The sequence below is a fragment of the Periplaneta americana genome, chromosome 10 (genome assembly GCF_040183065.1).
Source record: "Periplaneta americana isolate PAMFEO1 chromosome 10, P.americana_PAMFEO1_priV1, whole genome shotgun sequence".
NCBI classification, from domain to species: domain Eukaryota; kingdom Metazoa; phylum Arthropoda; class Insecta; order Blattodea; family Blattidae; genus Periplaneta; species Periplaneta americana.
Window position 1 is genome coordinate 148,426,546 of NC_091126.1, and position 14,027 is coordinate 148,440,572.

The 14,027-nt window shown below is 37.4% G+C and overlaps 1 protein-coding gene across 1 annotated transcript in view; it reads left to right on the forward strand.

Moving 5' to 3' along the window:
* The window catches only part of LOC138707745 (uncharacterized), a 559,377-nt gene that overhangs the window by 449,862 nt on the left and 95,488 nt on the right, over window positions 1-14,027 (forward strand). The gene's annotated exons all lie outside the window — the stretch shown is intronic.

Genomic DNA, 14,027 nt, shown 5'->3' on the forward strand with positions numbered 1-14,027 from the left:
TAGCAAGATATCCCATGAAAATAGGTAACCATTGTTTGATGGCAATGGTTAAAGGGATTAAGAAGGGATGGAAACAGGTAATAGGTTATTGGATATCTGATGGTCCTATATCTGCTACATCTCTCTTGAACATTGTCAATTTGTGTGTTTGTGAACTTCACAAAATCGGGTTCCATATTAAGGTTTTAATATGTGATCAAGGTACAAATAATCAAAGTTTGGCATCTAAATTGGGGGTTTCAGCAGTAAGACCGTATTTTGAAGTCAATGGGAATAAAATTCATTTCATGTATGATCCACCACACCTTTTGAAGTCAATTAGGAACAACTTATTGCGATATGATTTGCATTACATGGAAAAACCATAGACTTACTAAATAACCGCTAGACCGCTCACTGGCACTAGTGTTATGCTCCCAAATTGAACAGCCGACGGGCGGCCATTTGCTTGGTTGAGATGAATAAGTACAGGTTTAGTTCGTCTGCTATTTTTAATTGCAGCAATGCACACAGATGTAAAGATAAAGAAGGAAGGAATGTTACATTTCACTGATTAGTTAATCTTTAATTTCTACAATATTTTAGGCCCGTATTATGTTACAGAAGACAAACTATTGTACTTATATGGCTGTTTGTGCTTCAGATTTCCTCTGAGTAAAGATTCCCTTAACCGAAAATGGATAGGTGCAATCTACAGAGAGAATTTCTACCCTACAATGAATCATTCAGTGTTTCAACTCATTTCGAAGATAGTTGTTACCTCTCAAATTACGTTATTACCGTATACATTGTTATTGTCCTTCATCCACTCCATATCCTTCCCTTTCTTCAAACAGCTGTTGTTTCAGTGCATACATGAATAATAAAATTATTCGCCGAATTCGAAGATACAGAATTAATAATAATAATAATAATAATAATAATAATAATAATAATAATAATAACAATAATCCGTGGCGCTACAGTCTGTGAAGGCCCCAGACCGACCAGCCGGCTGCTGGCCATACGCCCACATGCCGAAGCAGAGGTGGACGATCATCCAACCAGAATAGAGGTATCGTGTGGTTAGCACGATGATCCCCCCCCAGCCTTTACAGCTGCTTTCGCAACCGGATTTTGCTACCTATCCTAGCTCCCCAAGTGCATCACGATTCTGGATGGGCACTGGTCCCATACATTGGCCGAAATTTCATGACAAAATTTCTTCCCCATGAGGACTCGAACCAGCGCGCATTCCGTAATGCGAGTCCTAAGCAATATGCTTTAGACCACCACGCCACGGCGCGGGACGGTAGAAATAGATCCTGTTTAAAAAATATATATATAAACAAATTTCAGAGCCTAAAAGCTGAAACATATTCATTAATACTGCATGTACTAACCACTCATTAAGTAATGGCATAACACATTTCTAATTCATCTCCCAGAACAAGTATTAGGCCACATAGCCTGTTAGAGAAAGGAATTTTCACACCATCGTTCCTTTGGACAACTCAACAGAAACTGTATAAACTACAAAAAGTTAATTTTTTTATATCCCTGATTGAAAGTAACTCTTGTCTTAGTTACGGATTAATGAAACAGTTTTTTATACTACTTGCTACTTGCTACTTGCTACTACTACTACTACTACTACTACTACTACTACTACAAAAACATTTAGCTTTCGGATACGCAATACAACACGTATTCAAATAGCGGTTTCGAAATCCCGCGCGTTTTCTAACAAACAAATGGCGGCTTTCGGCTGCTTCAATTTGGGAACATATTTCTCAGTTCTCGGCTACAGCGTGGAAGGGGCTCGGGAAAACCCTGTATCTTGGTCACATATTAGAACTATCTATGATATGCATGATGATGTGTTAAAACTTAAGTTAGTTCCTAAACTGACAAAGGACCATGTTTTCCCTAAAATGTTTTCTCGTATGAAGGTTAAGCTGGCAACACAGGTGTTTTCCTATTTTGTACATACTGCAATTCATGCATATGTTGGAATGGGAAAGCTACCTATCAGTGCTCTTCATACTGCCGACTTCATTGAGATGATGGACAAGCTATTGGACACTTTCAACAACACGAAACTGAAAACAGATAAATTTAAATATAGATTTGCCATAACTCCTGACTCCGTTCACGTAGAATTTTTGAAAAAAAAAAAAAAAACTTTGAATGACACTCAGTCCTTGGAATTCGTGGGTTGCGAGCGTCAGCCAGCTTGTCTTGAAGGTTGGAGAATTAGTATTCAGAGCTTGCTGAATTTGTTCGATGAGCTTAGTTCTGAGTATAACATTCCTAAATTAAGGACTCGATTTCTGAGTCAGGATGCATTGGAGAATACATTTGCTACCATAAGACAACAGCACGGGTGCACTATAAATCCATCTGTCCAACAACTTGAAAGTGGTCTTCGACACATACTCATTACATCTCTTTCCAAGTTATCACACAGAAGTAACTGCGAAAAAGATGTTGAGTATGTTTTGACGAAACTGAATAGTATTTCTGTTAGTGACAAGGCTGTTCAGGAGTCGTCATCTGTTACAGATGTAAACTGTATCAGTGATTGTACTCCTGATACTATAGTCGAAATGGATGTGGAGTGTGATACTGGAAGTATCGAGGACGATAATGCTGTTTACTACATTGCAGGGTACATTTGCTCAAGGTTCCTCAAAAAACATAAATGCAGTCACTGTAAAAATACTCTCACTCTGGGAGAAAGCCAGAGAGAACTGAGTGAAAGCCATCAAATATTTACTTACTTCAAGGCATTTGATGACGATTTTGGAAGTCTTTCATTGCCCAGAAACGAAGTTTTCACTCAGTTCCGAGAATGGGAGAATTCATTCTGCAGACATTTCAAAGCAAACTGTCATTGTAAAAAATTGAGGACTGTGATGAAAAAATATGTGTTGAATGATTGTAATTTTTCTCTTTGTAGTCAGGACCAATTCAGTAATTTGTTTAATATGTATATAGTATCTAGGATTAATTGGTCGACTCGGTTTTTGAACCAGTCACATTGTTTTGGTCCTGACTTCAAGAGAAAACTAAGGATATTAAATAATTGTTGAGTCTCTTCTGAGAAGAAAGTAGGTACAGTGTTGATAGCATCACATGTACACTGGCGTTCAAAGACATCCGGCCTATGATTACATGACCATGTAAGCAAACTTTCCAATCACGGAATAAGTCAGAACCAAAGACATTAAAAATTGACAAAAATTGAAAGAATTCCACTAGTTCTCAATAAGTGGTACCATTATTTGAGCAGTTAAAAACGTGTCAGGAAAAATTACTATGTAGATTGAGCATAAATTATTCTCGTAATTGACAATATCAGTGGTTTCCCGCTAAATTCAGTGTTGCTTCACAATCAGCAGTGTGGGATGAAAAATTGAATTCTATAATGCGGGTATATTTATGTGTGATTGGCAACACTGACTATTATCATCACCATGTATTCATACAAGTAATAACTAAATAAGCCATACTTACGCCAAAAAAAAATATCGATTAGTAGAGCCAGATATTTTGACCGTCAGTGTACAGTAGTGGCAAGAAAACCCGGACCGACAGACTAATCAAAGTCCCCAAAATTAGCCACTGCACATGCCACACCCGCATTCACAAGATAGCGAGTAATCTATTGAAATTGTTGTAGTCGCAACTGCTGACATAGCCCATTTTGAAAGCCATTAGAAAATAAGATGGTAAAATTCATGTTCTGGGAATAATAAGTTAATTAAGTAGTATAATATCGCTGCAATCAGAAAGTATTGGGAATAAATTTGAATAAGGAACAAAAAAAAAGGTTCCTTTCCAGGCAGGATTCGAACCACGAAAGTCTTAGTTACCAGTCTATTGTGTTCTGGAGTGAACAAGGCTCTGAAATCAGCTACAAGGGTCGGTCCGTTTTTTTTTGCCACTGCTGTACATCATTGTGCATCTATCTTCTTGGATTGCAGCTACCTAGAGTAGTGTGGCCCACCCATCTCTCATCTGCATACTGTGAACTCGGCAGTGTCTTTAAAGTAGTGTAAATAGCTCATATTGTGTGTAACAAAAAGGTATAATATCATATTGGTGGAAAGTTCATAGCTTTTTTTTTTAATTTTTATTTATTTATTTATTTTTTTTCCCCCAGAAAAAAACGTTTTTAGCAAATGTTAAATATATTGTGTAATTGTAGGGAGCAAAGTTACAGTATGTGGTACATGTGTGTGTATGTAAGAGAGATATTTGACTTTGGAAGTTGGGGGTTAACATACCTTCAGTTCACCTAGTAAACTTTTTTGCCCAACATAATGCAAGTAAGTGATGCAGCTCATGTATTTCACTCTGACCCTCAGTACATACAACATTTTGGTATATGTTACCTTTATGTGTATGCCAAACAACAATGTCTAAGAACCTTAGATGTGATCCTAGAAAAGTGTTCTAAAATGTGTTGCAAAACAGTAGATAGTAATATGACAGTTTCAATTATCAAACATTTTTTTGTAGTATCTGAAATCTGATTAATGTAATATGTATCTAGTCAGTGATGCATGCAACGGAGGGGGGAAAGGAATTGGCCACTCTTACTCATTACCTCCTGCTCTGATCGCCCTATGAGTGTCACTTGTAGGGTCCAAACCTGTTTTTGGACAGTTGACTAACAATAGTTGATGGGTCCAGGCAGACAAGGGGACAAACCATAAATTTCGATATGTAGGATATCTCATTGGAATGTGAAGAAATACGTTCTGACTAAACTATATGAAAACACATTATTCAAATGGTATCATTTACATCTGTAAACGAGCACAGAGCATTCCAAAATATAAATATATAGATGTGGCTTTTTCTCTTATCCGACTGGGCCCCATTTCTCCCCTCCCTTGTGTCACTGTAACATTTCCTTCCTATACCCCCAGCTCCTACACCATTTAGCCATTATGCATCGGGACATTATGAATGAAAACATCACCATTAAAACGGAATACACAGTTTATATCATGGCATAAAAAGATTTCAGTCAACAGTAATCAGCATTACCAGTACTGTCTCATTTTGGCCTTGATTAAGTGGCGCAACACATTTGCATCAGACGTCATGAAGGGAAAACTTTTCAATTCAAACTCAGTACTGTACTCTGTTACATACTGGATTTTGAATTCTAAACTGTCACAATGGGAAGGAAAAGGCTAATTGTGATTTCCCGGTCTCTGATCATGTCAAATATCCTGAGATAAAAGACATTTACAAATCGTCATTGAACTTATTAAACATCCTATGCGGCAGTGTACAACATACAGATGAATCACATTTCTGTGCCATTCCTTAGAGATTCACAGGTTCGGTTACGTTAGGTTAGGTTAGGTAAGGTTAGTTCAGGCTTTTGATATACCTTGGAAGAATGCAATGCATAGCAAAAGAATAATCTAATCTAACCTAACTTAACCTTACCTAATATAACCATTCACTGATTCGAACATAAGAGATATTTGGGTAAGGTTAGATTAGGATTTTGGCATGCCTTGCAAGAAAAGGCACATTCCTTGACAATTGTGATTATATGGGAGGCATAGTGGAACCCTAAACTGTCTTATCCTAGTCCACACCTGTGAAGTAACAGTCAGCGCGTCTGGCCGCGAAAACAGGTTTCCCGTGTGCGAATCCCAGTCGGGCAAGTTACCTGGTTGAGGTTTTTCTGGGGTTTTCCCTCAACCCAATAAGAGCAAATGCTGGGTAACTTTCGGTGTTGGACCCCAGACTCACTTCACCGGCATTATCACATTCATATCATTCAGATGCTAAATAACCTCAGATGCTGATACAGCGTCGTAAAATAACCCAATAAAAGAAATAAAAAAAATAAAAATATCTTATCCTAACTTAACCTCTCATTGATTTGATGTTACGAAACTAGCTTTTTATCTGTAAGTAAGTGGAACGCTCGGAAGTGAGGTGTGTGTGGTGCCCCTCACTGCTGCCTACCACTCCTAACCGTCTCATCTCTGACTGCACTTCACAGCAACTTTCGACCATTATTTCGTGTGTGAAATTTAAGTCCACATTCAGTTCTATTTCCTTACGATATCTGTGATTCGTCTAGTATCCAAGAATGTCAATAGATTTGTACTTTAATGTGGTAACGCTATAGTAAAGAAATTGTAATAATTTAAAAATGAAACCCCCTTAGTAACAGCTCACTCCGTTTTATTATTTTAAAATCTTTATTACTCTTCCAGCTAGGAAAACAGACTGGAAATATAATCAATGTATTCAAATATGAATAGCTTTGCATGGATCACGAAGAAAAACTCATCCAAATACTAATATGCGAGAATTGATCAAAATAGTTTGGTTGCTTTCAAATGAAATTGCGATTCTGAGGGAAAAATGAATATGATTGAAATTATCTACTTTGTGTGTCAAGTGTAAAATATGTGCAAACAACATTATTGTCTTGAAACAAAATAAAAAAAAAAGTATTCAAATTACCTTAAAAAGTAATGGATTCAAAATGAACTCAGTCAGTATAACTTGAATAAAAATTAGATCAGTAAAACAAATGTTAAACACGAATAAGTACAACATTCAGTCATTTCATTGTTATGAACGCCATGTAGGATTTTGCAGAGTTATGATTGTAGGTAGAGTAGCAACAGTATCATAACAGTGCTGGGTAGAAAGGGGGAGACACCTTGAAAAATCCTCTGCTCTCTCTTTATCCACCCTTTTCCGTCAAGATTGGAGTCATATCGTTATCGAAAATAATAAAAGCAAAAGATCAAATATCTCGACCACGGATCAAGTACAAAGCATATAATAATCACTTGTTTGTTTTGATTTTTTATCAGAAGGAATTATAGGGATCACATGAGTTGCTAAACAGCACGCCAAGAGAGGCAGGGAGAATTCTTAAGCACATTGGCTAATCGACCTGGGTTCTCAACAAGTATTCATCACTTTTCACTTGCGGGAAATGGACATAATTACACCACTGGCAAGTGTAAGAGAACAAAGAGACTCAGAAACACAGACTTGTTTCCATTCACAGAATTATTCTCTAGCTTACGTTGTGGGAAGAAGACAAATACTTCACATTTGTAGTAAATAAAAACCAACTATTCTGTAGTGGTACATCGAATAAAGAAGACACAGCCATCTATGATGAACTCTGTGGTGCCTCATGTGTTAGACTAGATGGCATTTCGGAAGGCGGTTAGCTTCTATAAGCGGCGTAGCATTTCTGGTATGTGACATCCCAAGCTTGTACAGTAGAACCAGTCAGAATCAGTCTATAACAAGCACTTCCCAGGTTCGTTTGTTAACGTGCGAGTGTTTCAATACATTGAACAAGAAAAATTATCATTTACTGTGTGTATGTAAGGTAAATAAATGGAAGAAGAAACTGTAAAAAGACAAGTATTACACAAGCAGGCGCGGAAAATAGTGTTTAAGTTGTATAATTATTTTAAAAACGTTAACGAGCAGAATGCTGCCGGCCATCTTGATGCTGGCAGCAACGTTTCCAACATTCAAGAAACGACTGCAGAAGCATGTGGTGTGGGATTGAGAATCATGTAAAGAATATTATTAGTGAAGGAAAGAGTGTTTGTTTGGTTTCATGCTTACAGTAATCAACAGCTGAGGTCATTATTGTCTTTTGATAATTTAAATTCTCTCCTGCACTATTTGTATTGCACGTGCACTTGAAGTACGATGTGGCAATGTTGTACGCTGCCTTGCTCTCTCTATCTGCCTCTCTCGACGCAAACGCTAGCAGACAACTGCCTTCCGAATTGCCATCGACTCTAGTGATCTGGAGGCCCATGTGTTATTTCACTTATTTCGAGGCAGATTAGACGAGGGAACGGTAATAATATAACATTTTACTATCATCTGTGTAAAAAATATATGCCGTATCAGAAGAGCTTTCTATAAAATTTCGAAACAAGCAGCATTTAAAATTCAAATGGCTGAGTTGTGCTCTATCACGCACCTTGTATGTCGAAAGTTTCTCCAGTGTTTTTTCTTTAATCAAGTTATTTTACGACGCCCTCTCAACTGCTGTATTCATCTAGCATAAGAGTGACATGAAAGTGATAATGTTAGCAAGATGAGTGCAGGGTCCAGCTCCGAAATTTAAGCAGCACTTCCTCATTATATTTTGAGGGAAAATCCCGGTATAACTCAATGAGGAAAACTGTCCAAACAAGGATCTGAACCCAGGCCAAGATGTTTCACTATCAGACATGTTAACCGTTACTCCACATCGGTGAGCTTCTCAACTGCTACTTCTGAAGAAATATTTCACATGTACAGTAGCGTCCAAATTAATCCGAACACGACATATTTTTACATTTTCTGTCATTTTTGGCCTCACAGCTGCTCATACCACTTTAATTGGCATCTGTAGTACGTGTAATTCAATTGTTGAAGGTCTGTCGTTATTATTTTTTTTTATAATATGTGACATTTTGCTTGTCGTTTTGTACTTATAAGCATTTCAGTTGAGTTGAAGACTTAATTCTGCAATCCTGTGTACATTCTGTCGTCTTCACAAATGGATACAACTCCACGAAAACGGTCTAAAATTATAACATTAGCAGAGCATTCTTCTATGACACAGAGGCAAATTGCTGCAGAATGCCACACTGGTTTGGCTACTGTTAATTCGATCATAAAACGATACAGGGAGACTGGATCCATCACACCCCAGAAAAAAGGAAACTGTGGCAGGAAAAGGAAGGCTTCACCTGCAGATGATCGTTTAATTGTCAGGAAAAGTAAATTAAATCCTACACTAACTGCTGTCGACTTAACCCGCGAGTTAATGGCTACCACTGGGGCGAATATTCACGTCACAACAGTGCGGTGTAGGCTTTTGAAAGCTGGATGAAGGGTTCGTAAGCCTATTAAGAAGCAACTGCTAACCCCTGTTATGTGCAAAAATGCTTAATGTGGGCAAAATTACATCAACAATGGACAGTGCATGACTGGAAGAATGTACTTTTTTCCGATGAGCCTCATTTCGAGGTGCACTGCCACAGTGTTTCTTACGTACAGAAAGGATCCGAAAAAGTAACAGCAGCTCATCTCCAACAAGCACCCAAATACCCCCCTAAAGTAATGTTTTGGGGTTTTTTACACATGAAGGGTCTAGAGCATTAATACCTATCAAGGGAATGATGAATTCTGACAAATATATTCACTTATTGGAAACCAGAATCGTACCCCAGCTGCAAAAATCATTTCCGGATGGCAGAGGTGTGTTCCAACAAGACCTGGCACCATGCCATACGTCTCGAAAAACTACAGAATTCTTCAAAAAGAAGAATATTCAGGTACTCCCCTGGTCAGACAACTCACCCGACATCAAGCGTATTGAGAACTTGTGGTCAATTTGGAAAAGAATGCAAAAAATGGATTGTTCTACAAAGGAGAAGATGATTTCTGCCCTCATTGGTGTATGGTTTCGCGATGAAGAAATGAAGAATATTTGTGGGAAATTAGTGGAATCCATGCCAAATCGTCTCAGAGCTGTTATTAGGAACAAGCGAGGCCACATAGATTACTGAGGTATGTCTTACATCCTTTATTATCCCGTTTGAGTGTTTTTGCATAAGTAATTACGTTGTTCGGATTAGTTTGCACGCTACTGTATTCCACTGGCAGATTTTCAAAAAAGCTTCCAATTTACAAGAGGCATCAACAAAATCCTTATGATGCATATCCTGCTTACAGTTCACACAAACCAAGCCATGTGGTTATGTATTTCATTGTGAAGCAATTTGTTGGCTTGTTAGCTTGAATTTTTGACTGTAGTTCTGTTTGATGATATCAGAGCGTATTAGATTAAAATAAAACACTGAATAAGCCCTGATTTAGTAATACTAATAAGTTTCCATCTGAAAATATATGGAGAATGAGAAAGCCATCAACTTGTATTGTCAGAGTGTAGGCCACACGTCGTCATATGTCCATTAAAATATGTGAACATAGCCTTTCGCGAAAATTTGTCCCACTCTCCCGAAAGAGGTCATCGGAAAATGTTTTTGTTCCCCATATTAAAGTTAGAAAATGAAAAACAAAACTTGAAATACGAACTGTTATTCCATTATAAATATCATTCTGCATCATTGCTAGTCACATAAGAATATCCTACGTTACAACATATGAAGTGACACTGAATGCATAAAATGTTCTTAAGCCGATTCATAATATGATGAAATCTGCGACCTACAAACATTAATGAACCTCAATACTTTGATCAGATTATAATTTATTTAAAAAATATTCTCAATTGCATAGAAGATATGATGTCAAAGAAATATGTCGATGCTACGAGGTGGCACAGTGCTTCAATTTTTCACTTTCATAAACATGAAATGCTGTAGAAGCGATTTCAATTTTCCTACACATGCCGAAAATACTACTTAAAAGAAGTTCATCGAAAATTTTAAAGTTATATTGTACTACGCTGATAACTCTCTGCAAATTCGATTTAAATGTCAGCACAACTTAAATGATATATAATGCTACCTACCTAATGACTAGGGCTATGAAAAGGGAGCAGTTAAAGCTAGTAACGGTACCGAGTATAGCTGCAGAAGGTGGAATGGGGTGACCTTCCCCAACAACTTGACGTAAGCAGCAGTATGCTTTTTTTTTAAGTCGGTTATTTTACGACGTTTTATCAACAGCTTAGGTTATTTAGCGTCTGAATGAGATGAAGGTGATAATGCTGGTGAAATGAGTCCGGAATCCAGCACCGAAAATTACCCAGCATTTGCTCATATTGGGTTGAGGAAAACCCCGGAAAAAAACCTCAACCAGGTAACTTGCCCCGATCGGGAATCGCACCCAGGCCACCTGGTTTTGCGGCCAGACGCGCTGACCATTACTTCACAGGTGTGGACGACCCTATGCTGCTTATGCCAAGTTGTAGGGGAAATTCACCTCATTCCACTAGTCGCAACTATACTCGGTACAATCACTATCTTTAACTGCTCTCTTTTCAAAGCCCTACTAATAACCAATGATGCATTCAATATTGACAAGACTCCAATGAAAAATTTATGTGCTTAATAGTGTACTTTTGGGTTAAAAGTTCTACATTTTTAAACTCTTTTTGAATACCATGTTACATTGTCATCTTTACGATTTTAGCATAGAGAGGGGAGAGACTATGTGACTATATAAGTAAACGTAGATGTGTTTCAAGGTTTCAGGCATATCTTACTCTTGTCCGGACTGCCTACAAATTTGGGCAGCAAACGACAATATAACAATAAACACAATTGCTTTGGGCTATATTGGCATTAATTTTTGTATTATGTCAACAGCAATATTAAAGAATAAAGACATATATAGTTTCCAAATATATGTATGTTTTTCTTATTCTGAAAATATTTATTCTTGAAGCTTACAACTTTTAAAACTCATTCTACGAACCGAGACAAATTCAGCAAGCAGTTACAGAGAACCAGCTGTATGACACAAATGGATACAGTCATTGAAGAAAAAAGTTCCCATTTCCTTCATAAGTCACAAGTGAATTCAATAATTTTTCATGTTCTGCTGGTGTACCCGAACTTAATATTCAATCTGGGTAGGTGTCCCTAACACTAGAACTATTGGATACATGCCTACACACTCATAAACATGTGGTTCCACTTTCCACTTGCAAATATTACAACATAAAAATGGAAAAATATTTACCCACATTATCTTAAAACGCGTTATTGCAGTTACAATATACAGAGTGAAGAATGTCCTCCCATTTCTCCACTCCCTTGTGTCACTGTAGCATTTCCTTCCAATTCCCCCAGCTTCTACAGCCTTTTGCCATTATGCATCGGGACATTATGAATGAAAACATCACCATTACAACGGAATACAGTTTATATTATGACATAAAAAGATTTCTTTCAACAGTAATCAGCATTGAGGTACTGTCTAACTTTGGCCTTGATTAAGTGGCGCAATGCACCTGCATCAGACGTCATGAAGGGAAAACTTTTCAATTCAAACTCAGTACTCTGTTACATACTGGATTTTGAATATTAAACTGTCACAATGGGAAGGAAAAGGATAATTGGGGTTTCCCGGTCTCTGTTCAGGTCAAAAAAACCTGAGATAACTGATATTTAAAATCGTCGTTGAACTCATTAAACATCCTATGCGGCAGGGTACAACTTACACATGAATCACATTTCCGCGTCATTCCTTAGAGATTCACAGGTTCAGTTACGTTAGGTTAGGTTAGATAAGTTTTGATCAGGCTTTTGATATGCCTTGGAAGAAGGGACATATTCTTAGACAATTGCCAATATATGCAAAGCATAGCAAAAGCAAAATCTAACCTAACCTAACTTAACCTTACCTAATATAGCCACTCACTGATTCGAACATAAGAGGTTTTTGTAATGTTCAATCTGTGTTGGGTTAGGTTAGGTTTTTTTGCATGCCTTGCAAGGAAGGCAAATTCTTTGACAATTGTGATTATATGGAAGGCATAGTAAAACCTTAAACTAAACTAACCTAACCTGACGTCTCATTGATTCGATGTTACGAAACTAGCTTTTTAACTGTACTTGGAACACTCGGAAGTGAGGTGTATGTGGTGCTCCTCACTGCTACCTACCACTCCTAACCGATCGCATCTCTGACTGCACTTCACAGCAACTTTCGACCATTATTTTGGGTGTGAAATTTGAGTCCGCACTCAGTTCTTTTCCCTTACGATCTGTGACTCGTCTAGTAACCAAGAATGTCAATACATTTGCACTTTAACGTGGTAACGCTAAAGTAAAGAAATTTCAATAATCTTAAAAATAAAACCCACTTAGTAACAGCTCACTCAATTTACTATTTTAAAATATTTATTACTCTTCCAGCTAGGAAAACAGATTGGAAATATAATCATTATATTCAAATATGAATAGCTTTGCAATTATCACGCACAAAAACTCATCCAAATACTAACATGCGAGAATTGATCAAAATAGTTTGGTTGCTTTCAAATGAAATTGCGATTCTGAAGAAAAAATGAATATGACTGAAATTATCTACTTTGTGTATCAAGTGTAAAAAATGTGCAAATAACATTATTGTTTTCAAACAGAATTTAAAAAAATGTATTCAAATTACCTTACAAAATAATAGGTTCATAATGTACCCAGTCACTAAAACTTGCTTAAAAATTAGATCAGTAAAACAAGTGTTAAACAAGAATGAGTACAACTTTCAGTCACTTTAGTTGTCATGAATGCCATCTAGGAATTTGCAGAGTTGAGATGATTGTACAGCTTGCCCAAGGCAAATCTGCCAGTGGGGATATCGGGATGGAATGAAGAGGCAAAACACAGTTGCCACATAGGTCACTTGACGCTCAGATTTCAACGTGTGCACATCGTTTAAAATACACTATGGAGCCAACGCATTTTTTGTCCTTGTCTTCAGATAAAGGCACAGTTACGCTGCCTCCCAGCTTCTCCCCTCATGGAACTTTCTCCCCTACGCCTACGCTTGGCAATCAGAACGCCAAACTTCACTGTCAAGCAGAAGTAGAAGTACAGTCCATTTCAAAATGTCTTAAATTGTTACTGCTCTATGAACTGAAGCGCAGTAGGAAAACTTTGCTGTCATATGATACTGTACTGGTCTTCTCTCGTTACCGCCTCCTTTCACTACAGAACTGCCTCCAACTTCCCCTCTCGGCAAGCAGATTTAACTTGGTCGAGCTGTAGGTAGAGTGGTGACAGTATGATAACAGTGCTGGGTAGAAAGGGGTAGACATCTTGAAAAATTCTCTACTCTCCATTTGTCCTAAATAAAAAAAAAACTGTTCCATCCAGAGTTGGGTCATATAATTATCCAAAACAATAAAGACAAAAGATCAAACATCTCGATCACCAATCAAGTACAAAGCATATAATAATCAATTATTTTTTTTTTGTTTTGTTTTTATCAGAAGGGATCAGGGGTTAAAATGTGAACTGTTAAACAGCAGAGGCAGGGAGAATTCTTAA